The sequence below is a fragment of the Papio anubis genome, chromosome 6 (genome assembly GCF_008728515.1).
Source record: "Papio anubis isolate 15944 chromosome 6, Panubis1.0, whole genome shotgun sequence".
In the NCBI taxonomy this organism is placed as follows: domain Eukaryota; kingdom Metazoa; phylum Chordata; class Mammalia; order Primates; family Cercopithecidae; genus Papio; species Papio anubis.
Window position 1 is genome coordinate 46,407,151 of NC_044981.1, and position 26,041 is coordinate 46,433,191.

The 26,041-nt window shown below is 36.2% G+C and overlaps 1 protein-coding gene and 1 long non-coding RNA gene across 8 annotated transcripts in view; one reads left to right on the forward strand and one right to left on the reverse strand.

Annotated features, from left to right (window-relative positions):
* Window positions 1–26,041, forward strand: part of LOC116268612 — a 158,705-nt gene that overhangs the window by 128,095 nt on the left and 4,569 nt on the right. For 4 of the 5 annotated variants that reach the window (XR_004184293.1, XR_002521574.2, XR_004184294.1 and 1 more), the window contains one exon: window positions 130–200. The exons of the other annotated variant lie outside the window; for it this stretch is intronic. This is a non-coding gene — a long non-coding RNA (uncharacterized LOC116268612). The remainder of the gene's footprint in view (window positions 1–129; window positions 201–26,041) is intronic. 5 annotated transcript variants of the gene reach the window in all.
* LOC101014738 (patched domain-containing protein 4) overlaps window positions 1–26,041 on the reverse strand; it is a 215,974-nt gene that overhangs the window by 87,987 nt on the left and 101,946 nt on the right. The gene's annotated exons all lie outside the window — the stretch shown is intronic.

The following is a 26,041-nucleotide window of genomic DNA, read 5'->3' on the forward strand; positions in this document are numbered from 1 at the left end:
TTGACATTCTCTGCTTTTCCTGGCAGACATTGCTCAGTTTTGCAAAGTGAGGTACACTTTTTGTTCTTGGCAGATGCCACCCGGGGGAGAAAGAGGAAAAAATAATCTCTGTCTTGTTTGTTCTCTCAGGTGCAAAACTATTCCCTCTGGTTTCTAAGTGTTTCACTCATCAGTTGAGAAATTCAGCAAGAATATGTCAGGTAACCTAAAAAATATTTTTCCAGGTGTTTATATCAGAAAATATTCTGTGGCAATTCTGTAACCTGCAACAGCAGTTTGGTACTTTCTTATGGTATAACCCTTCTGTATACAGTTTCATGAGAAACTTGTTCTAGTTAATTAGTCTATTTCAATCCAGCTGATTGCAGGTATCAGTAATTTATCAAGATGGTTCTTTAGAACATGCCCAATTTCCTAATCCTATTCATTTGGGGAAAAATATCAGATTAAGCACTGAGAAAACTTCTTATTTTTTTTTTTGAAATTCTTATAAATGCAAATCTGAGAGTCACATATTTCAACATGTACAATGTTGTGCATGTTTTATGTAAAATTTGTAAAGAAAGAAAGGGGCTTTAGGTTTTTAAAATGCTTTGATGATTGTGCACAAAACTTAAGATTATTTTATATTTATGATTTTATTGTGCTTTCCTGAGAATACCCTTATTTATTTGTCATTCAGTAATTCAATAGACATTGATGAATACCTACCAGGGCTTGGCACTGTGCTACTGGCGATAGAGAAAATTTAAATCCAGAGAGGAAAAATTTACATGTGTTGTGGGGAGGGAGTGAAGGTTGGAAAGTTAATCTATTAATGATCAAGTAAGAGTCAATTACAGTGCTTCAAGTTTAAATACATTTCTCAAGCTCTTGTGCCTGGAAAATTACAGTTTATCAGTGGTCAGCCAAATCTCTCCTGCTGCTTGTTTTCATAAAAAAAGTTTTATTGGAACACAGCCAAACTCATTTATTTATATATTGCCTATGGTTACTTTCAGCTGCAAATACAGAGCTGAGCACCTAGAAAGAGAGGCATTGTAAAGCCTAAAATATCCGCAATCCGCCCCTTCAGGGAAGCTTCTTCCCCCTAGTTTAGGTTAGTATAATTGCAAATCAGGCATTTGAATACAGTTCCATCTGGCTACAAAGGCCTTTCCATCTTATATTGTCAAAATTTCAGGGTCATAATATCCTAGGTTACTATTTTATTAGTAGTAAATATTTTCTGTAAATTTCTTTTTAAAAACTTTTTTTTTTAATGCTGGACTGAAAACCTCCATCTCCAGAAATGATCAGTCTTCAGGAATAGAGTGTAGTTTTGCATGCATCATTTCAGAAAGGGAATGGCAGACTGGGTCGCAATAAATAAAATGAGAGGGCAGAAGTAGATGACTTTGAAAGAATCTTCCTATTCCAATATCTCACTGTTCTATGTTTCTATAATAAAAATGGCACGGTCTAAAATTAAATATAGTGCTGCAGCTGGAGAAAACACACTGCACAGTGGTTTCTGGAAATCAATGAAAGATTGAGACTAACCTGCCTACAACTGCACAATTAAAAATTCAAGTATTGCAAATTTTATTTTTCATAAGTAAGGATAACCCCTAAACAATAACAAATTATTCAAAGAAATTTCAGAAAACATCAATGAAAATAGCTTGGCAGCATTCGCAACCCATTTTTGAAACATTTATCAGATGCTAGCAGGTGAATATGTTGTAAAAATTGCCCTTAAAGAATAAAATACAAAATATCAACAGCAGAGTAGATGGCAATAATTATTCCTTCAAATTATATAGTCTAAGTGATTCATTGAGACATATAGTTAAAGCTTTAACAGGGGCTTTAAACCTGAGAATGGGCTGGACATATCTACATTAATAAGTCTACTAGAAAGCCTCCATTTAAATAACAGGTACAGTGCCAAGGGTAGAGGAATTGAAAAACAGGGAAACAAATAGGAATAGTCATCATGTTATTCTTTAGGCTGCTGTAACTACACCTCTGTTTGCAATGAAACTTGGGAGCATCTTTCTTGTCCATTCATTTGTTCAACAAGCATTTATTGAAGACCTACTCTTTGCCAAACACTGAGTTGAGTGCCAGAAATACAATGGAGAATAAAGCAAACTTACTCCTCACTTTACAGTACCTGTGGTTTAGTAGGTGAAGAGAAGCATTGAGAAATTACAATAAAGTATGATATGCTAATGGGTGTAGGGGAATATAGAATCCTGTAGGAAAGGATCCATTTGAAAATGTGGATAAAGGTAGAGTCATGCATCCAGAAGAAATCATCAGTAAAAGTAGATGCTAAGCAGGTGATAAAAATAAAATGCCAAATCTAAAGGTGACAGAATCCATTTATGTCTGCAAGGCAATGACATACAATGGGTAATTGGCAAGGAATAATGTGTTTGCCATGGAAACCGAGAAGGAAAATTTTACTATAATCATTAGGTACAATGCTTTTTAACATTTTTTAACATTATTCACACTGATAATGTTAAAACATTTTAAACATCTTAAGTAGGATGAATGCCTCAAGAATTCACCCGGTTTACTCTCTCTGAAAATCCATCCCTCCCAGAACAGAGTAGAATTCAGTTATTCAATTTGAGAAGCATAATCTTAACAAATGTTACTGGCATGTATAATATACTTGTTTATTTTACTGAAAAATGAAATAAAACTAACACCTGTGTACACCTAACCAGCCTAAGAAATACATTACAAATATCCTTTCTTAAATTCTCCCCCACCCATAGGTAAACTCTCTCTTAAATTTTAAATCAATCATTTTGTTATTTAAAATGTTACCTCATTTCTAAGTAATGCCTAAAGAATATATTTTTAGTTTTGCTTATTTTTGCACTTTTTATAAATGTAATCATTCTGCATGTTATTTTCTAAGTGCAAAAGATGATTTTCTTTTGTGCAAAAGATGTTTTTTTGAGATCAATCCAGGTTGAATGATGAAGCTGAAGTTTATTTACTTTCATTGATTTTTTTACTACCTTCATATGGCTCAATTTTGGAAAAGTGGACATTTATTTGATATTGTATTTTCTGATCTATGAAAATGATAAACTATTAATTTAATTAGATCCCCTTTACTGCCTTTTAAATATAAATTGTTATAATTTTCTTCATAAAGGTCTTATAATCTTTTGTCAGGATATTCCTAGTTACCTTATATTTTAGGTGCCATGTAAATATTACCACTTTAGCTTCATTGTTCATGTTTTCTTTTTTTTTTTTTTTTTTTTTTTTTGAGACGGAGTCTCGCGCTGTGTCACCCAGGCTGGAGTGCAGTGGCGCGATCTCGGCTCACTGCACGCTCCGCCTCCCAGGTTCAGGCCATTCTCCTGCCTCAGCCTCCGAGTAGCTGGGACTACAGGCGCCCGCCACCACGCCCGGCTAGTTTTTTGTATTTTTAGTAGAGACGGGGTTTCACCATGTTAGCCAGGATGGTCTCGATCTCCTGACCTCGTGATCCGCCCGCCTCGGCCTCCCAAAGTGCTGGGATTACAGGCTTGAGCCACCGCGCCCGGCCCATGTTTTCTTAAGTAGTATTTTGTTAGTCATAATATATACTTTAAAATTTTAATTATAATTTTTTCTTTGACCCATAATTATTTAGAAGTACACTTTTAATTACAAACAAATCAGATTTTTCTTATTCATTTCTAACTTAATAGCATTGATGTTAGAGAATGTGGTAAATATGATACTGATTCTTTGAAATTTGTTGAATCTTGCTATAAGGTCCAGATAATGGTCAATTTCCATCATTGTTTTATTTGAGCTCAAAAATATGTGTATGGGCCGGGCGCGGTGGCTCACGTCTGTAATCCCAGCACTTTGGGAGGCCGAGGCGGGTGGATCACGAGGTTAGGAAATCAACACCATCCTGGCTAACACGGTGAAACCCCGTCTCTACTACTAAAAAAAAAAAAAAAAAAAAAAAAATTAGCTGGGCGTGGTGGCGGGTGCCTCTAGTTCCAGCTACTCAGGAGGCTGAGGCAGGAGAATGTTGTGAACCCGGGAGGAGGAGCTTGCAGTGAGCCGAGATCGCACCACTGCACTCCAGCCTGGGCGACAGAGCCAGACTCCGTCTCAAAATTAAAAAAAAAAAAAAAAAATGTGTATATTCTCACTCTCAATGCATGATCCCTATTAGAATAAATTTGTTCATTGTGCTGTTGAAATATTCCCTATTATTACTGCTTTTTCCTGCTACATTTATCAATTATTGAGAGAAGTTCAAATCTTTCACTATAATAGTAAAGTTTCAATTTATTTTCATATTTCTGCCAATTTTCTCTTTATATATTTTGAAATTATGCTATTAAGAATATATTAGAATTGTTGCATCTTTCTGATATCTTGAGAATTTTGTTAACGTGTAATGATCCTCTTTATCTCTTAGTAAAGCCTTTGACTTGATGTCTTTTGTTTCCTGATATCGATGTAGTTTCACCTGCCTTTGGTTATTATTGGCTGACTTGTATTTTTCTATTAGTTTACATTCATCCTTTGTCTATCTTTATGTTTAGGATGTATATCTTATAAACAGCATATAGTTGTATTTTAAAAATGCAATCTGGCTATTTTAACTGAACAGTTCAGTCAATTTACATTGATTGTGATTCCTAATATGTTTGGATTATTTGTATCCTCTTATTTTGTGCTTTAATTTATATTGCTTTTAATGTTTCATTTTTATTGCTCCTTTTTGCCTTGTTCAGTAATGAGTTTTCTTCAAATCTTTCTTAGTTTGAAATTGTGTGCACAATTTCTATTCTATTTCTTTTTAGTTTTTATTCTTTTCAGAGACAAGGTCTTGCTCTGTCACCTAGGGTAGAGTGCAGTGCCATGATCATAGCTCATTGCGGTCTTGAACTCCTGGGTTCAAGCAATCCTCCCACTTCAGCCCCCTGAGGACTACAGGCATGTACCACCATGTCCAGCTAATTTTTTTATTTTGTAGAGTTGAGGTCTTGCTATGTTGTCTAGGCTGGTCTGAGACTCCTGACATCAAGTGGTCCTCCTGTCTTGGCTTCTCTAAATGCTGGGATTACAGGTGTTAGCCACCATACTTGGCCTCATTTCTTTATTTTTAATAGGTACTCTAGAAATGTTTATGTGCATATTTAACTCAGAAAAGCTTGAAGTTTATCAATATTTTCACCTTTTCCCCAAACAAGTAAAGAAAATTTTATATTGATAATGCTACTTTCCACATATATACTAACTTTGCCCAATCTTTTAGCTCAATCTTGACACATTTCCCCTATCATTAGATTTTTTTATATATAATCAGTGATTATTTAGTATTTGCCAGAGTTTATATTCTCTTTTTTTCACGTTTCTTTTAGTATCTCATATCTTCCTTTTGAGGTCATTTTTTTTTCTTGTTGAATTACATTCATTAGCTCCTCTTTTAGTATTAATTCATATTTACTAAACTCAATATAATTTTGGTCTAAAATGTCACTATTTTACCCTTATTCAAGAGTTTTTTTTTTTTTTTTCTGGATATAGAATTCTATGTTGACAGTTTTTTTTTTTACTTCAGTGCATTAAAGATAATTGTATTCTACTATGCATAGTTGTTGAAATATCACTTTAAATTTTGTTCCATTGTGTGTTATTTTCCTCTCTAGCTGCTTTTAAACTATTTTCTTTGTCTTTAGTGTTTTATAATTTCAATATAAATATTTGGATATGGATATCTTTCTATTTCAACTGCTTGAATTCCTTTGGACCTTCTGACTCTGAGAAACTGAGTCATTTATAAATTCTGGAATAGTCTTAGTTTTGTTTTCCAATATTATTTTTCCACTATTGTTTCTGTTCTTTCCATCTGGGACTATGACTAAAGGTGTGTTAAATTATCTCACTTTGTCCTGTATGTCCCTTAGCCTCTCTTTCATAATTTTTATTTCTTTGTTTCTAAGTGCAGTGTTCAATAATTTCTTCAGCTTGATTTCTCAGAAATTTCTTCCTTCAAAAAATTTGTATGGGTGAGGAGTCCAGGCATAACTCAACTGGGTCCTCTGCTTCAGAGCTGGAGCTGTGGTCTTAGCTCAAGTTTGGACTAGGGAAGGGTCCATTTCCAAGCTCACATGGTTGTCAGTGGATTCAGTTCTTGTTGTTGTAGTATTGGGGTCACTGTTTAGTGCTGGCTGACAACTGGAGAGTGCCCTCAGGTCCTAGAGGCTACCCTTAGCTCCTTGCCCTGTGGGCTTTCCAACCGTGGCTCTTTCTTTATCAAAGACAGCAATGATGAGAGGCTCTTTGCAAGACAGAAGTCACATTCTCATATAGTATAATCACAGAAGTGGCATCCCACCATTGTTGCTGTACCCTGTTGTTTTAAAACAAGTTGCAAGCCCCACCCACCCTCAATGGGAAAGGTCACGGAAGGACATGAACATCAGAGGTTGGGAATTGTGAGGACTACCACAGAGTTTGTCCACCAAATATACTTTTTTAGCTTATTTATTTTTGCTACTATATCTGATTTTATAAACTTTAAAATGAGAAACAGAATGCATCATTATAAGAGAGGAAGCTGAAATTTCTTCTGTTCTCTCCATTTGTTTGTCTTTGTCTGGATTTCTATACTATTCTTCTAACTGGTCTCTTACCTTCAATCTGACTTCCTTCTGATCCATTCTGCACACTGCAACCCATAGGATCTTTTAACATGGTATATCTGAATGTGGAGCAGCTCTGTTTACACCTTTCAGTGGCTTCACTCGGCCTTGGGGTCCAGTCTGAACTCCAGGTCTTGCTTAGCCCTGGAACTTTACATTTATCCAGTTGTGTTTCTCACCACTGTCCCCTCCCTACCCTCTTTCCGTTTTTATTGAATTACTTGCAGCTCACTTATTCAACAAAACGTTATTGAGCATATACTTGAAGGCTCTAGGAACCAGTAGTAAACTGTCAAGGCAAGTATCTTCATTTCTGAAAATTAAATGCTGTTCGTCGAGACAAATAATAAACAAGTTGGAAAAATAAATGAATACAAAAGTAAACAAACATATAAATGCATATTTCTTAGATCACGAAGAGGGTATGAAGATAATGTGGGGGCTAGGGATGTCAAAGTGACGGGGATGGATTGGCCTGTGCCTGGTTTAGATAAGGTTGTTAGGACAGGCCTATGTAGGAAAGGGCTAGCCGAGGACTGATTGGATTGATGAGTTGGAAGCATCCATGGGAAGGTTTGAGGGAAATGCAAGTATATAGGCCCTATGTCAGATCAAGCTTGCTGGACACCTGGCAGACTTACTTATGGGGCTGGAACAGAGCAAGGGGAAAGCATTAAGAGATATGACCAGGTGGGGAAGAAAGGGTCTTTGTGGCCTTGATTAGTGTCTTCAATATCTCTCTGTGTCCCCTGAAACCCTTGCCACCTGGTCTCTGCCCTGAAGTCTGATCTGTGTAGGTTGAATCCATAGGCTCCCTGGCAGGAAATGCAAAGCCACAAGTGGGAAATCTGCAGGAGGGAGAAGGCAGTTGGGAATTTTTTGTACTGATTCTCTGCTTGAGGGGTCGCTATGGCTGTCTGTGTCCTTGACTCAAGGTCGCAGATACTATCAAGCAGCTCTCTCCTTGCAACTGTCTCTCTCTCTTTTTTTTCTCCCTCACATTTCCAACTCCTCCTTTCTTTGATCCTTCAGAACAAACAGTGATACAATCTCCCCTCCTTACTAGCCTTGGGGTAATGATCTATAAGCTGCGTTTTCCCCCACATTCTGCTCATAGTTTGTAAACAGTCCCTTTATCAAAGTCTTCTATACAACCCCAGTTTGAATGTTCTGTTTCTTTCCTTTAGAGGTCCTAACTAATTCAGTAAGGAACTTGGATTGTTTTACTTGGAAAACTCCTGGAGGGTTTGAAGGAGGAAAGTTGCGTGATATAAATTACACCTTAAAGAGCACTCTACCTCCCACATGGAAAATAGAAGCTGGGTGAGAGCAAGACTCAGGACAATACTTAAGAGGGCATTGCAGAGGCTCAGGTGAGCAATAGTTATAATCTTGCTAGTGAGGAACAGTGTAGGTAGAAAGAAGCAGCTGGATTTGGATACATTTTGAAGGCAGAGATGAAAAGGCTTACATAGACATTGGATGAGAAAGATGAGGATAAAGAATCCAAGGGCTCTGAAATTTTTGGCCAAAGCAAAGGAGAGAATAGTGGGAGTTACCTAAGAAATGAAGCAGATTTTCAGTGAGGTTTAAAAAAAAAGATTTCCATTTTGGGGAAGTTAGTTTTGCGATGCTTATTAGACATCTAAACGGAATGTCCATTAAGAAATTATATCTAGATGAATGGAAGAAGGGGAGGTAGTTTACAGAGCTGTAAATGTGGGGGATAACAGAGTATAGATGGGATTTGAAGCTATGGGACTCTATGAGGTCACCTAGGGAGTGAATGGATAGAGAAAGGATTGGCTTTTAAAAGTTAGGAAGATGAAGAAAAACCATAAAAAGGGAATAAGAAGTAGCAACCTGGTTAGTATCAAAAACTCAAGTGAGTCGGGATTCTGGAGGTCAAATTAAGAACGGAATAGTCAATGTGTCAATTGATAGAATTTGGGAAGACTAAGTTCACTGGTGACCTTGTCGCTAATGTTGGTGGAGTGAGATGAGTAAAAGCTTGATCGGAGTGAGTTCAAATGAAAAAAATTCAAGGATTTTGCAGTAAATGGGAGCAAAAGAATAACATGTGATTTTTGCAAGGGGATGAAAGTCAAGAGAATTTTCTTTTTAAATGGGAGATATAGCGGCATGATCCTCTTTGCCTGTGTGTTAATCTAATTCTTGTCCTTGAAAACTCAAGTAGTTTTTCTAGAAATTAAGTATGGGCAGGATGTAGGGAAACCACAGTTCTAGTAGTAGCTCATTATTTCAGGGCTAGTATGTAGGGAGCCTCTATCACTCCTAGCCCAAAGGGGCACTGGGAGAAGCAGCTCCTGGATCCTGAGTGGGTTTGATATCAGCCTAGATGACTCTAAGACATTGTGTATTTATCATTCACAGAGTTATATCACACAGAATTGGAGGATGTGTGACTAGTGCTGGGCACTATCTAGGTTACTCAGTCAAGTTATTATATTAACATACTACAACAAAAATATATCACTGAAGCCATTTACACACAAGGGGACCCAGGTGTTTATTTGGCAGTAAGATGTGGAAATGTTGCGGCCAGTTCTATACTCAGAAATCATTTATTGAATAACTGAAGACAGGCCATGCCCCAAACAAGGAAGACTGGATATTTTTGTATTTCTTTTGGTTCCTCAATGACCCTTCCACCTCTATACAAAGACCCCTTTTTACATCTTAGAAGAATATTTGACCAGACATCAGCTTGCCAGAAAACAGAAGAATAGAAGAGTATTAAGGAGAAAAATGTGAAAGACAATCTGCACAAAATAAAAATAGATTAATTTGCATATGAATATATTACAATAATCTTTAGAAAGTTTCCCAAGATAGAAAAGAAAAAAAAGCAGGATAGAGATATTATATAACATACCGAGATAATATATCAATGACTAAAGTTACCACAAAGTTCTAGAGTAGAAAATACACTGCACATCCAAGCTATTGTTTAGAAGAGAGACAAAGGTATATTCCATTCCCGATTATGCTATGGCAAAAGATTTTTAATCTTGTTAGTCAAGTATAGGAGAGGACAGCTCAGAGAGGCTGGATGTGTGCATGGATTAGAAGCAAAATTGGAATGAACTGGACAGAAATAAATATTACAGAAAAGGGGACAATGGAAATGAATGGTGGTAGTGGTAAGGTAATTTGAGCTTATTTTAGTCCATGTCTATTTAATGCAAGCTTTTATAATAGAGTTCCCCAAAGGAAGAATTCATTGTCTCCTGAGCTGTGCTGCTGAAATATTTTCTTATCTATCTCAGCTATAGTTCTCTTGGCTTAGCACTCCAATTACTCTGTAAATTTTTGTTGTCGGTCTATCAACAGCAAAAGATACGAGTTTCTTCAGAGGACTTTTTATGCCTTTAATTATTAGCGCCTATGAGACTACGTGGCACAAAGTATATACTCAGTGGTAAATGTTTGCTAAAATAACTGTAGAATAAGTATATACCCCCACCACCACCACCACACACACATAGATACAATAATGTGCTGCATAACAACATTTCAGTCAATGACAAACCGCATTATACCACAGTGGTTCCATAAGATTACAACACTGTATTTTTGTTATACCTTTCTATACCTTTCTATATTTAGATATGCAAATGATTATCACTATAATGTAATTGCCTACAGTATTCAGTACAGGAACATTCTATACAGATTTGTAGTTTAGGAGCAATAGGCTATAGCATATAGCCTAAGTGTGTAGTAATAGGCTATATCATTTAGTTTTGTGTAAGTGCACTGTATGGTGTTTGCACAGTGACAAAATCATCTAATGATGCATTTCTCAGAACATTTCTCTGTCATTAGATGACTCATGACTACATATGACTCTAGTATATATACTATACACATACAAATAGAGTATAAAATATATCACATATATATGCAGTATATTTCATATATATATGCACATATACATATATACACACAATTATTCTTTAAAATCAAATGATACAGATTCATGTACATTGAAAAATACTAAACTACTGTAGAAACAACGCATAATTGTGAAACATTGAGGATGATGATGCTGCTGCTGCTGATGACACTGTAAATGACAGAATGTACCCTCTAGAACAAAGGAGTTTCCCCCTTAACTTCTGAATAATGGACGTTCTCCTGAGAGTTTATAATTTTGACAATTGTATGCAAAAAAGTGTGACTATATAATTATGTTTGTTTGCTTTCAATCTGAAGGTGAGGTCCTTATCTTTCATCAGCATTTTACAATGGTCTGAATTTTTAAAAAGTTAACCACCTTGCTTTGTGGGGAAAATGATTTTGGGAAATCTACCTACATGAAAGTGCTAGATTTATCTCTGAGTTTAGATGAGATTTTAATCAAGAGGTCATCTATGTACACATCAGTGTCCTACTTAGACTATAATATCACTCCTGAACTGTATATCTCAGAGGGAATTCCATTAGGCTAAATGCTTTGAGATATCCCTATAGGTTCTAGTATGAACATAAGATGATGTTACATTGATTTAGGTTAAAATCAACATAGTCATTGGAAAATTAGAATCAGATTATAAAGAATGAAGCACATAAAATGCTTTAATAGAGAAGTAGAATGAAGCCATGTATATCTTGGTCCAAAGTGTTTTGCATGTAAAAATATTCCATTAAGAAAAAGAGTACTTGGGTGATGTATTGATGTGATTGAGGACTATGAAATAATATCCCAGGAAAACATTGACTGCGTAAATGATGACATAAATCACTATCTGTTCTAAGATGGAATCTTCCTTTAATTTTGAATGCTGTCTGCCAAAATGAATTGCAGGAACAAATGCTACATCTCATAATATCTTCTGAATGTGTAACTTTTTTCCCCTAACATTTCCTGTGGCGAATCATTATATCCTAATTCAATTTTTAAGGGGCAGCATATTTTTTAACTACTTAAACGTTTCTTATTTTGACATAATCTCTTCCACTTTACTACTGAAGTGAAGCTAGAGACTAGAAATTTACTAATGAATTAGAATTGCTTAAGAAGAACATAATTAGGTCTGCGTGGTCACTCACACCTATAATCCCAGCACTTTGGGAGGCTGAGGAGGGTGGATCACTTGAGGTCAAGAATTAAAGACCAGCCTGGCCAACATAGTGAAACCCCATCTCTACTAAAAACACAAAAATCAGCCAGGCATGGTGGTGCACATCTGTAATCCTAGCTACTCTGGAGGCTGAGGCACAAGAATCACTTGAACTTGGGAGGTGGGGGTTGCAGTGAGCTGAGACCGCACCACTGCACTCCAGCATGGGCAACAGAGTGAGACTGTCTCAAACAAACAAAGAAACAAAAAATAAAAAGGATATAACTTATCTGTTTTTGAAGATGTGATGATCCTAAACTGTTCCTTCATACAGCAAACATATGTTAAGTGCCCGTTCTGTGCTAAACCTCTTGCTAAGATTTTGAAATAAAATGACTAAGATACAAATCCTGTTCTTGTGAAGTCAGTGTCTAGTGATAGATGGACATGGACATGAAGTACACTAAAGTGAGGTAGCTGACGTTAGAGGCATGCTTTAAGTGTTGCAGCATTAGTACGGGTATTGCAATTTTAATATATGCCATGACAGCTATTTTGTAGTATTAGTAAAATTGTTGTAGCATTAGTGTAGTATACAGTATTTTCCAAAAGTGTTCAAGGGAATGTTCCTCCTATATGTTTTTCCAGAACTTTGCTACTCCCTTATCTGTAAGTGTAGTTTATTTACCCATTCCTTGGTGGTAGGTGGGCCTTTAAGACTGACCCAAAGTGTAGAATGCAGCAGAAGGGACAGTATGTGATTTTGAGATTAGGTTATAAAAAAGTAATATGGCTTCCACCCAGCTTGCTCTCGGACCAGCCACTATGTTGTGAGGAAGTCCAAGCCCCATGGTAGGGGTAGGTGTTTTGACCTCCAGCCCTGGCCAAAGTCTCAGCAACAACTAGCCAAACATAGGCATGACCATCAAATGATTCCCACTCAGTCTCTGAGCCATCCCAGCTGACTCTGAGTGGAGCAGAGGTGAGTTATATCTATTAAGACATACCCACATTGCAAATTTGTGAGCAAAATAAATTCCATTGTCTTAAGCCGTTAAGTTTTGAGGAAGCTTATCATGCAGCAATAGATAACTGGAACAATAAGAAAAATTAGTATAAGGCATTAATAGGAGCATGTGTAAAAATATTTGTAATGTAAGGAACCATATAATATAGAAATAAATAAATTGATAGAGTTACAGCTGGAGAGATCTTACTTGGGCAGACGAGAAGAATCAGAGAAAAAGAAAAAAGTAAACAAAATAGATATTGTCAAAGGCTCTCGAATTATGAGTATGATTTTAAAAAGGGAAGTAGTATAAGCTGACAGTGGTGGGGCTGGCATGTGAAGAAGAGAAATAGCAAGGACATTCATAACAAAGGAAAAGTTTGAGTAAATCCAGAGATGATTGACCGTTACGGTTGGTTTTGGACAACAGCAAGTAGTCCAGTTTTCCTGGAGTGTAGGTAGACTTTCAAAATGGAATTAGAAACTTACTAGTGAGTCATGAAATCAAATCGGAAAATCAGACTTTTTTTAATGGACCAGAATAGAATATTATAAAAAATATAAAAGTGCATTTTATTTAACAAGAGTAAGGCTTATATTGTGAAATGTTTACTTGTGGTTACATAAATGTATAACCTGGGCCATTTTATGTAACAGAATAATTGTGTTTTACTATAAAAAATGTGTGAAAAACACTGGGAGTGTGTGCATTTAAGAGTATAGTAAGAGATAAGCCTGGATTTGCGGGCAGGAGGCCTGTCCTATTCCTTTCTGAGTCCCATGGTATAGAGCCATCTTTCCCTTTCTTATAGCTTTTATCTACATTGAACTTTTGTTATGATTATGAATAGATAAATGAAGTTTTTTGTTATATATTAATTTCATTATATATTGGTTCTTGATATCTAGGAAAGTATTTCTAGTTCTTTTTATGCTCAACTCTCATTTACGTTGTTTCTGAATGAATGAGTAGTACAGCACTGGAATATCCTTTTCATCAAGTGAGATTTTCTTTTCATTGAGAGATATTACAGATGAGTGAGGAGTAAGCTTACCAATCTGGTTCTGCTTCTTCTGCGTCTCTGGAAAATCCTGACTATACAAATACCTGTAACAATAGCTAATATTAAGTGAGTGCTTATTATGTGCCAACTTCTGTTTTAAGTACTTCAGAAATATTTTTCATTAGATCCTCCAAACTTCCTCATAAGACAGGTAATATTATATGGATGAGGCACAGAGATATAATAACTTGCTCAGGATCAAAGAGCTAGACAATGACAGGGCAAGTGTTTGAAGCCAGAGAGTATGGTTTTTAAACACTATTTTACGTACTTTTTGGTTTAAACTGTCCATACATATGCAGATAAGGACTGGAAGATAAAATCATTTGAAGATAATTGTCTTAGACCAATGAGAATACCTACATTTTCTATCATTTAAAAAATTGCCTTTGGTTGGGTGTGGTGGCTCATGCCTGTACTCCCAGCTCTTTGGGAGGCCAAGGCGGGCAGCTCACTTGAGGTCAGGAGTTTGAGACCAGCCTGGCCAACATGGTGAAACCCTGTCTCTACTAAAAATACAAAAATTAGGTGGCTTTGGTGCTGGGTGCCTGTAATCCAGGTTACTCGGGGAGGCTGAGGCATGAGAATCACTTGAACCCGGGAGGCGAAGGTTGCAGTAAGCCAAGATCATGCCACTGCATTCCAGCCTGGGTGACAGAGTGAGATTCTGTTTCAAAACAAAAAAAAATTGCCTTTAATATATTAAATATTTTAAAACAGAAATAAAATTCAAAGAGTATGATGGTTAAGAGTAAAAAATATATGTAGTTTCATTCAAGAAAGAGTGTAGTTGATTGTACAGAATACAAATTCTCAAATCTCACTTTGAGACTTATTACTTAAGCTACATATGTTACTGTAGGTAAATTTCCATTATTTGTAAGACCATTCAGAAATACTATTGCTAAAGATGTACTTTCTATTTCTGCTATGGATTTTCAGACCAATTGACATATGGTGCATCTTTTATAAAGTTTAATCTGAATTAGTTATCCTACGTTCCTATCCTACTCCCTCCAACCCAAGAAATAGTAAAATGGGTTTCTACTATTCAAATATAAGACAATGTTTTTTTTTTTTTTTTTTTGAGACAGAGTCTCACTCTGTCGCCCAGGCGGAGTGCAGTGGCGCAATCTCAACTCACTGCAAGCTCTGCCTCCAGGGTTCACGCCATTCTCCTGCCTCAGCCTCCCACGTAGCTGGGACTACAGGTGTCCACCACCACACCTGGCTAATTTTTTGTGTTCTTGGTAGAGATAGGGTTTCACCTTGTTAGCCAGGATGGTTTCGATCTCCTTACCTCATGATCCTCCTTCCTCGGCCTCCCAAAGTGCTGAGGTTACAGGCATGAGCCACTGTGCCCAGCCATAAGACTAAAATTTTAAGATATATACACATCAATGCTAAGCAAAGTCTGTCCATTGGAGGCGAAAGAAAATCAATTCCACATTATTTTTCAAAAGTATATTAGGTAGAATTCTCAGTATTTAAGAAAGCCTACTCTTTAGCTACTGATAGAAAACGTGATGCCTTTTATTTTTAACAAATATGGACAAGGTTTTAGTGCCTTGAATTACTGTGGGTTTTGTTTTTATTTCAACCCAAAATACCCTCTGGTTGTAGCCTTTCTAATGTTGGGGAAATATATGTATATTAATCAGCATAGACTAGATTATATTGTAGTAACAAATTAATCTTAAATTTCCAGTGACCTGGACTTCTACTCCTGGTCAAGATAGAGTAACAGAGATCAGGTTTACCATTCTTCTCCACACCTGAAACAACCAAGACAAGAACAAGACCACAAGACAGCACCTAAAAGATAAGACCACACCTAAAACAACCAAGAACTGGATAAACTATATGAAATAATGGTTTTCAAAATATGGGCATCAGTCAACTAAAGACAGTGATCCCTGAGAACGGGAAACAAATGATGTGAACCCTGCCATTACTTCCAGCTCATTGCCTTGAGAGAGTTTCCAGGCCATGATAATGGGAGGGGAACCCTGGGCAGCACCTGGTATACTTGAGTTGAGACGGAGCTGAGGGTGTGAGAATACTCAATTGGATAGAGTTCACAGAATAGAATACTGGAGAAGAAGTAGCTACAGGAGCAAGCACTCTGCAGATCTGTGAAGAGTCCACTTCAAGAATTCAGAGGAGTACTGATTAGTGCATGTGTGACAAAACTACCCTAAATTACAGGGGAAGATAAACAACATTCAGAGGAAACGGGACCTGGTGTTCAAACAGGGCATGGAATAGTGCCTGTTACCATTAGTCAGACTGGAAAAAAATCTCCTGTGGCATTGGTACTATGTATAGAAGGGTCTTCCATCAGTAGTCGGGAATGATTTGCTCTAGATTATTAGCATTGCTCTGGTTTCACTTAACAAAACTTTAATGTTAAACTGAAAGGATCAGTTTCCAAGAAAGAAAACTGTTTCTAATATAAGTCTCAATAATAATCATAGGCATACAAAAATACATCGATTTCAACATGGTAAAATTCACAATCTTTAGCATCTGATACAAATTTCCAATTTGTAAAAGAAGCAGGAAAATATGATCCATAATATTGAGCAAAATCAATCTGTTTAAACTAAACCAGAAGTGACATGGATGCTAGAATTAGCAGATAAGGACATTAACCAGTTATTATAACTGTGTTTTGTATGCTCAAGAAGTTAAACAGACATGATGTACAAAATGATCTAAAGGAAACTTCTAGAAATAAAAATGACAATTTCTGGGATAAAAATAGACTGTATGGGATTAAGGGCAGACTAGACATTGCAGACGAAAGATTAGTGAACTAGAAGACATACAATAGGAACTAACAATAGTGAATCAAGCTGAGACAAAAAAGTTTAAAAAGGAACCCAGAATATCAGTGAGCAGTGGGATAACTTCAAGCAGTCTAATATATATAAAATTGGAATCCCTGGATAGGAATGGGGGAGCAGAAAAATATTTGAAAATATAGTAGCCAAAGGTTTTTTAATTTGAGGAAAATTATAAACCCATAAACACAAGAAACTCAAGTGAAAGAAACATGATGAAAACATGATGAAAACTACAGTAAGGTACATCATCTTCAAAGTGCTCAAAACCAGGAATAAAGAAAAAAATCATAGGAGTAGCCAAGGCAATAGGACATATTACATACACAGAAACAAAGATAAGAATTAAAGAAAAATTTCGATCAGAAGAAACAAAAGTGAGAAGATAATGGAACAATCTCTTTAAAATATTGAAGAAAAATATCTGTCAATCTAGAATTCCACATCTATAGAAAATATCAGAGATGAGGAGAAAAAAGACAAGAAATGTTAAAAGGAGTCTTCCAAATAGAAAAAAAAAAAAGATGAAAATATTGTTCTCTAAATAGGAATGAAGAATACAAACGTTGTAGGAAAAAAAACACCCAGAGTTTTTCTTCTTATTTAATTTTTTAAGGAGATAGTTGACTTTAAAAAATATTAACAATATAGTATATGGTTAATGACATATGTACAATACATGACAATAATAATAATATGTGATAACAATGACACGACCAACAAGTGAGAAATGGAAGTATGCTATGTAAAGTTCTTATACTATGTATGTAGTGGTAAAGTACCACTTGAAGGTAGACTGATAAAGAGTTATGCTATAAATTCTAACGCAAGCAGTTAAGTAATAATAAAACATAGTCAAAGAATTATAGCTAATAAGCTAACCCAGGAGATAAGATGGAATAACAAAAGCGCTCTCTATATATGCTGATAGAAAAGATGAAAAGGGGAACAAAGAAAAGATGGGACAAATACAGGTAAACAGGCAGATAGACTTAAACCATTAAAATAACATAAAATGCAAGTGGTTTAAATGCTTCAGTTAAAAGACAAAAGTTTTCGTATCTGATAAAAAGCAACACCTAACTGTATTATGTATAAGAAACTCACTTTAAATATAAACATATGGGTATCTTTAAAGAAAAAAAGAAAAATTACATCATGCTGATGTTAACCAAAAGAAGGGTGGAATGACCATATTAATACTGAACAAAGTAAATTGCAATGTAAAGAATACCACCAGGAATAATGAAGGTTATTTCATAATTATTCCTGCAATATAATATATTAGAAAGACATAATAATCCTCCTAATAATGACTAGATCCTAATGAAACATTAGAAGGATTAGTATTTAGAATTACTAATTCTAACAATAATTAGAAAGACAAAATAATATGCTTAGGTACCTAATAACAGAACTTCAAAATATATGAAAGAAAAAAAGAACTACAAAGAGATAAATACAAATTCACAAGTATAGTCAGAAATTTTAATTCTCTTCTTTCACTAATTGATAAAACAAGTAGACAAAAAATCAGCAGGGTGATAGATGACTAGGAAACTGCTATCAACTGTCTTGACCTGGCAGTCTTTTTTTTTTTTTTTTCAAACATATAATTGCACCTGTAATCCCAGCTACTTGGGAAGCTGAGGCATGAGAATCACTTGAACCTGGGAGGTGGAGGTTGCAGTGAGCCGAGATCGCGCCACTGACTCCAGCCTGGGTAACAGAGTGCGATTCCATCTCAAGAAAGGAAAAAAAAAAAACAAGAAGGAAATTTACTTTGTTAAGTATTAATACAAACAATTTCACTTGTGTAAGTACATTATTTAAAAGTACATTATGTAGTTTCTGAATTTTGAAGACAGTTCAAAAATTTTTGTTACTGATTTCTAATCCAATCATATTTTAAAGAATACACTTGGTAGAACCTGAAATTTTAAAAAAATTTTTAAGACTGTTTGATGGCCTAGTATGCGATATGTTGTGATAAGTGCGCTCTGTAAATTCTGCTGTTGTTTGCTCCATAAATGTAAGCTAACACTCCAGCCTGGGCAACAAAGCAAGACACTATCTCTCTCTCTCTCTCTCTCTCTCTCTCTCTCTCTCTTTAATTAGCAGCCACATCCAGCTAATTTTTTGTATTTTAGTAGAGGTGCAGTTTCACCATGTTGGCCGACTGGTCTCAAACATCGGGCCTCAAGTGATCCACCCGCCTCAGCCTCCCAAAATGCTGAGATTACAGGTATGCGCCACTGTGCCTGTCTAACAAAGTAAATTTCAATGTAAAGAATACTATCAGGGATAGTAACAAAGGTCATTTACTAATCATTCCTTGATCAATATGCTCCTGGCTCAAAGAAATGTTTTTTTAAAAAAGAAACTGGCCGGGCGCGGTGGCTCAAGGCTGTAATCCCAGCACTTTGGGAGGCCGAGACGGGCAGATCACGAGGTCAGGAGATCGAGACCATCCTGGCTAACACGGTGAAACCCCGTCTCTACTAAAAAAATAACAAAAAACTAGGCGGGCACCTGTAGTCCTAGCTACTCCGGAGGCTGAGGCAGCGTAAACCGGGGAGGCGGAGCTTGCAGTGAGCTGAGAATCGGCCACTGCACTCTAGCCCGGGCGACAGAGTGAGTCTCCGTCTCAAAAAAAAAAAAAAACAAATAAAAATAAAAAAGAAATTATTTTAAACTGAATAAAAATTAAACACACTACCAAAATTTGTGCCACTATACTTAGGGGGAAATACTTAGGGGGAAATACTTAGGGGGGAATACTTAGGGGGAATACTTAGGGGGAAATTTACCGCACTAAATACTTATTTTAGAAAAGAAAAAAGATCTTAAATCAGACATCTCAGTTTCCATTTTAGGAAGCTAGAAAAATAAAATGAAAATAAACTTACAGTGAGCAGAAGAAAGGAAACAATAATCTGGAGTAGAAATAAACTAAATAGAACATTAGCAAATAATGCAGAAGCATCATGAAAACAAAAGCTGGTTCTTCAAGAAGACAGAAAAAAATTAATTCAGATCTAACCAGATTTATTAGGAAAAAGAAAGAAGGCAAAAATCAGTCTCAGGAATGAAAGAGGTGACATCATTATAGATCTACAGATATTTTAATCATAATCGGATATTATGAAAAACTTCACGTAATAAATCAGACATTTGATATAAAATGAAATAATTTCTTGAATAATTTATACTACAAAAAAATTCCAGTGACTTAACAAAGTCAAGATTTCAATCTTGTTCAATCTATATGGCCTTTGCAGATTAAGGGGAACTTGGCTATGCTTAATGATTAGGCATTCAGGCTATGAAGCTTCTGCACAGCAAATGAAACAATCACAAAGTCACAAGCCAAGCTACAGAATGGGAGAAAATATTTTCAAATCATATGATATGGTTTGGTATTGTGTCCCTACCCAAATCTCATCTTGAATTGTAATCCCTACAATCTCCACGTGTCAAGGAGAGACCAGGTGGAGACAATTGAATCATGGGGTGGTGACCCCATGCTGCTCTTGTGATAGTGAGTAAGTTCTCACAAGATCTGAGAATCTCCTGAGATTATAAGGGGCTCTTCCCCCTTCGCTCAGCACTTCTCCTCCCTGCGGCGTCATGAAGAAGGTGCCTTGCTTCCCCTTGGCCTTCCACCATGATTGTAAGTTTCCTGAGGCCTCCTCAGCCCTGCTGAACTGTGAGTCAATTAAACCTCTTTTCTTTATAAATTACCCAGTCTCAGGCAGTTCTCTATAGTAGTATGAAAATGGACACCATATATCCAATGAGGAGTGGACATCCAAAATATATACGAATTTCTACAACTCAGCAAAAAAAACCCAAAAAAACAACAACAACAAAAAAAACAAGATAACAAATAACCTGAATGAAAAATAGGCATGCCAGGTGTGGTGGCTCACGCCTGTAATCCTAAAACTTTGGGAGGCTGAGGCAGTCTGATTGCCTGAGTTCAGGAGTTCAAGACTAGCCTGGGCAACATGGTGAAACTGCGCCTCTACTAAAATACAAAAAATTAGCTGGGTGTGGCGGCATGTGCCTGTACTCCCAGCTACTCAGGATGCTGAGGCAGGAGAATTGTTTGAACCTGGGAGGCAGAGGTTGCAGTTAGCTGAGATCATGCCACTGTATTCCAGCCTGAGTAACAGAGCAAGACTCCGTCTCAAAAAAAACCCAAAAACCAAAAAAAAAACCAAAACAAAAGGAATAAGACTTAAATAGACACACAAAAAAGGGAATAAGACTTAAATAGACATTCCTACAAAGAATAAACACATGCCAACAAATATATAAAAAGATGCTCAATAATCACTAAATCACTAAACAAAACCACTATGAGATATCACCTCACATCTGTAAGGATGCCTGTTATTAAAAAAGAAATAATAAATAAAACGATAAGTCTTGGTAAGAATATGGAGAAATTGGAACCTTTGTACACTGTTGGTGGAGAAATAAAATGGCGTAGCTGCTATGAAATATGTATGGAGATTCCTAAAAATTAAAAATAGAACTACTATGTGATCTAGGAATCCCACTTTCTGAGTACATATCCAAAGGAAATGAAATCAGTATCTCCAAGAGATATCTGCATTCCCATGTTCATTGTAGCATTATTCACAATAGCAAAGAGTTGGAAGCAAAGTAAATGTCTGTGGACAGATGAGTGGATAAAGAAACCGTGGTACATATACACAATGATATACTATTCAGCCTTGAAAAAGAAGGAAATTCTGCCATGTGTGACAATATGGGTTAACCTGGAGAACATTATCTAAATGAAACAAGCCACTTTATTGCCAAAAAAACTCACTGGAGTGTGCTGTTTTTTTAATCGTTAAAATACTGTCCAACAGAGCAATGACATACTTCATAGAAAATAAAATGTTATTTCAACTAAACTTTGCTGCTGTAGTAAAGTATCTTCTGCTAATTATTGCAAAGTCATTGCGGCTCTCAAGCAAGCAAATACCCTATTAAACAGAATGTGGAACTTAATGGTTTTGACATAACTGTAATAGGATTAAACCACTCATTATCAAGATGAAACTACTTTATGCCAACGTGCTGTTGCATAACGGATAATACTGTTGCATGAAGATAAATACTTCATGATTCCACTTATAAGCATTATCAAAAATAGTCAGACTCATAGAAGCAGACAGTAGAATGGTGATTGACAGGTACTGGAAGAGAGGAATTGGAAATGAGAAGATGCTGTTCAATGGGTATGAAGTTTCAGCTATGCAAGATGAATAATTTCTTGAGATCTGCTGTACAATATATTGTGCCTATTAATGATAGTGTATTATGCCCATAAACATTTGTTAGGAGGATACATCTCATGTTAAGTGTTATTACTACATTTTTTTTAAAGGAGGTTGCATTGAGGCACTAAGAACTCTACCTCTGTTGCAGCAGAACAAGAGCAAGACTAGAGAATCACATGTAAGCTTCCACAGTTTCAACCTATAAGTGACACACAGATCCCTTTTGCTCATATTTATCAGTCAGAACCTCATACGGACCTGCCTAACTATTAGGGGCTGGAAATTGCATAAGTACAAATATCTACCAGAGACTGACAATAATATATTAAATGCCACTACTTAGAAGACTTTTATTTTTTTTTCCTTTTAGAAAAAAGTACAGGCTTGCAATTGTAAATGTCTCAAATGTATTTCTGAACTATGCACCAGTTGTCTGAGTGTTGGTACCTGCAACAGCACTTTTGCATAAAGTAGTTTCATCTTAGTAATGAGTGGTTTAATCCATTACAGCTATGTCAAAACCGTAAGTTTCACATTCTGTTTAATAGTGTATTTGCTTGCTTGAGAGCTGTAATTACTTTGCAATAATTAGCTGAAGATACTCTACTACAGCAGTAAAGTTTAGTTGAAATAACATTTTATTTTCTATGAAGTATGTCATTGCTCTGTTGGAGAGTATTTTAATGATTACAAAAACAACATACTCAAGTGGGTTTTTTGGCACTAAAATACTTTCTGGGGTATGACAGTACAATATTGATAACTGCCATTCCATATTTGTATTTATAAAAGGATTCCTGTCGGTTGTTATCTGGAAAATACCTGGTCTTCATTCAGGTTTCTCGTGAGCCACATTTACTCTTTATTTTTCTTCTTACCATTTTGTACATTTTTAATTGGGTACTAATGGGAAAAATGTTTTCAAATAAAAAAAATTCCTCAGTGTAATTTCCCTTAGTCTTAGTGCTTCAGTAAGCAAATTTGAATGCCCTGAGCATCTATTAAATTGGGTTTATTTTTAACTGAAACTAAATAGAATATATTTAAAGATAGATAAGTTTTCATGACACAGTTGCAAAAATATCATTTGTAGATGTGACGACTTGAAATTGCACTTTGTAGCTCTGTTGTTCTTGAAGTTTTAAAAGCAACTGTGTACTTTTTAAAAGATCTTGAGAAACATTTCCAAAGTATTCTCCTTAAAAAGATCTCAGACAAACTCAAAATATTACAGACAGAATGATTTCCTTGTTTTACTAGGAGTTTAATGATTTTAATTAATGAAATACATTTTTAAAAAGAAAACTAACATTTACTAGGGGTCTGTTATCTGTAAATCATGATGCAGATCTTAGTAATAATACTAATTTAAATGCAAAATCTATTGCTTAATAGGAACATCAAGAACTCTTGGTTCTGGCCTGGCACGGTGGCTCATGCCTTTAATTCCAACACTTTGGGAGGCCAAGGAGGGTGGATCACGAGGTCAGGAAATTCAGACCATCTTGGCTAATATAGTGAAACCCTGTCTCTACTAAAAATACAAAAAATTAGCCAGGCGTGATGGCGGGTACCTGTAGTACCAGCTATTTGGGAGGCTGAGGTTGGAGAATGGCTTGGACTGGGAGGCAGAGCTTGCAGTGAGCTGAGATCGTGCCACTGCACTTCAGCCTGGGCTACAGAGTGAGACTCCATCTCAAAAACAAAACAAAACAAAATAACACAAACAAACAAAAAAATCTCTTGGTTCTAAGAAGTTCCCATTTGATATAAGTGCATTGGGGAATAAAATATGGAGAAAATATAAGTAAGAGATAGATGGCATATTTCAGAATGAATGATAACACTGTTTTTTGGTTTCAAGACCTTTCAGCATCTAGAATTTAGTAGCGAGAAATATTTGGCTCTGTTTACACAAAGAAATGTGAAAGATTCATTTGGTCATACAGGTATATTTTGATTATATAGTAGGTTCAGTTCCAGACCACCACAATGAACTGAGCATCACAATAAAGTTACACATTTTTTGCTGTTTTAGTGCATATAAAAATATCTTTGCATTATACTACAGTATATTAAATATGCAATAGCATTATGTCTGAGAATGTACATACCTTAATTAAATTTTTTTTTTTGGTAAAAAGTGCTAATGATTTTCTGAGCCTTGTGGTTTATAATCTCTTTGGTGGTGAAGGGCCTTGCCTCAATGTTGATGGTGCTGACTGATCAGTGTGGTGGTTGTGGAAGACTGGGGTGATTGTCGCAATTTCTTAAAATAAGACAACAATGAAATTGACCCATCTTTCCATGAAAGATTTGTTTGTAGCATGTGATGTTGTTTGAAAGCATTTTATCCACAGTAGAAGTTCTTTCAAAATTGAAGCCAGTCCTCTTAAACCCTTCCACTGCTTTCTCTACTTAGTTTATGTAGTATTATAAATCCTTTGTAGTCATTTCAACAACGTTCAGAACATCCTAACCGGGAGTAGAGTCCATATCAATAAACCATTTTTTTTTTGTTGCTCATTCATAAGAAGCAACTCCTCATCTGTTGAATATTTATCATGAGTTTGAAGCAATTCAGTCCCATCTTCAGGCTCCACTTCTAAATCTAGTTCTCTTGCTATTTCCACCACATCTGCACTTGCTTCCTCCACTGACATTTTGAGCCCTTCAAAGTCATCCATGAGTGTTGGAATCAGCTTCTTCTAAAATCTTGTTAATGTTGATAACCTTCTCCCATGAATCATGGATGATTGTAATGGCATCTAGAATGGTGAATCCTTTCTAGAAGGTTTTCAGTTTACTTTGCCCAGATTCATTAGAGGAATCACTATCTATAGCAGCTAGAGCCTTACAAAATGTATTTCTTAATAATAAGATTTGAAAGTCAAAATGACTCTGATCCATAAGGTCAGAATGGATATTGTGTTAGCAAGCATAAAAACAATAATTATCTCCTTGTACATCTCCATTAGAGCTCTTGGGTAACCAGATGCATTGTCGATTTGCAGTAATATTTTGAATGGACTCTTTGTCTAAGCCGTGGGTTTCAACAGTGGGCTTAAAATGTTCAGGAAACTGTGTCATAAACAGATATGCTGTTATCCAGGCTTTGCTGTTACCTTTATAGAGCATGGGCAGAGTAGATTTAGCATAATTCTTACGGGCCCTAGGATATTTGGAATAATCAATGAGCATTGGCTTCAATTTAAAGTCACCAGCAATATCAGTCGTTAACAGGAGTCAGCCTGTCCTTTGAAGCTTTACAGCCAGTCATTGACTTTTCCTCTCTAGCTATGAAAGTCCTAGATGGTATCTTTTTCCAATAAGGGTGTTTAATCTGCATTGAAAACTTGTTGTTTAGTATAGCCACCTTCATCCATCATATTAGCCAGATTTTCGGGATAACTAGCTGCAGCACTTGTGATTGCACTTGCTACCAGCACTTGTTGCTTCATCTTGCACTTTTATGTTATGGAGACATCTTCTTTCCCTAAACTTCATTAATCAACTTTTGCTAGCTTCAAATTTTTCTTTGCACCTTCCTCACCTCTCTTAGCCTTCCTAAAATGAAAAATTTAGGGCCTTGCTCTGAATTAGGCTTTGGATTAAAGGAATGTTGTGGCTGGTTTGATCTTCTATACAGACCACTAAAATGTTCTCCACATCGGCAATTAGGCGTTTCACTGTCATGAGGTCACTGGAGTAGCACTTTTACTCTCCTCTAAGAACCTTTCCTCTGCATTTACAACTTGGCTAGCTGGTGCAAGATGCCTAGCTTTTGCCCTACCTCTCATTTTGTCATGCCTTTCTTACTAAGCTTAGTCATTTCTGGCTTTTGGCTTAAAATGAGAGACATAGCCAGGTGCGGTGGCTCATGCTTGTAATCCCAACACTTTGGGAGGCCAAGGAGGGTAGATCATGAGGTCAGGAGATCGAGACCATCCTGGCTAACATGGTGAAACCCCGTCTCTACTAAAAATACAAAAAATTAGCCAGGTGTGGTGGCGGGCACCTGTAGTCCCAGCTACTCGGGAGGCAGAGGCAGGAGAATGCCGTGA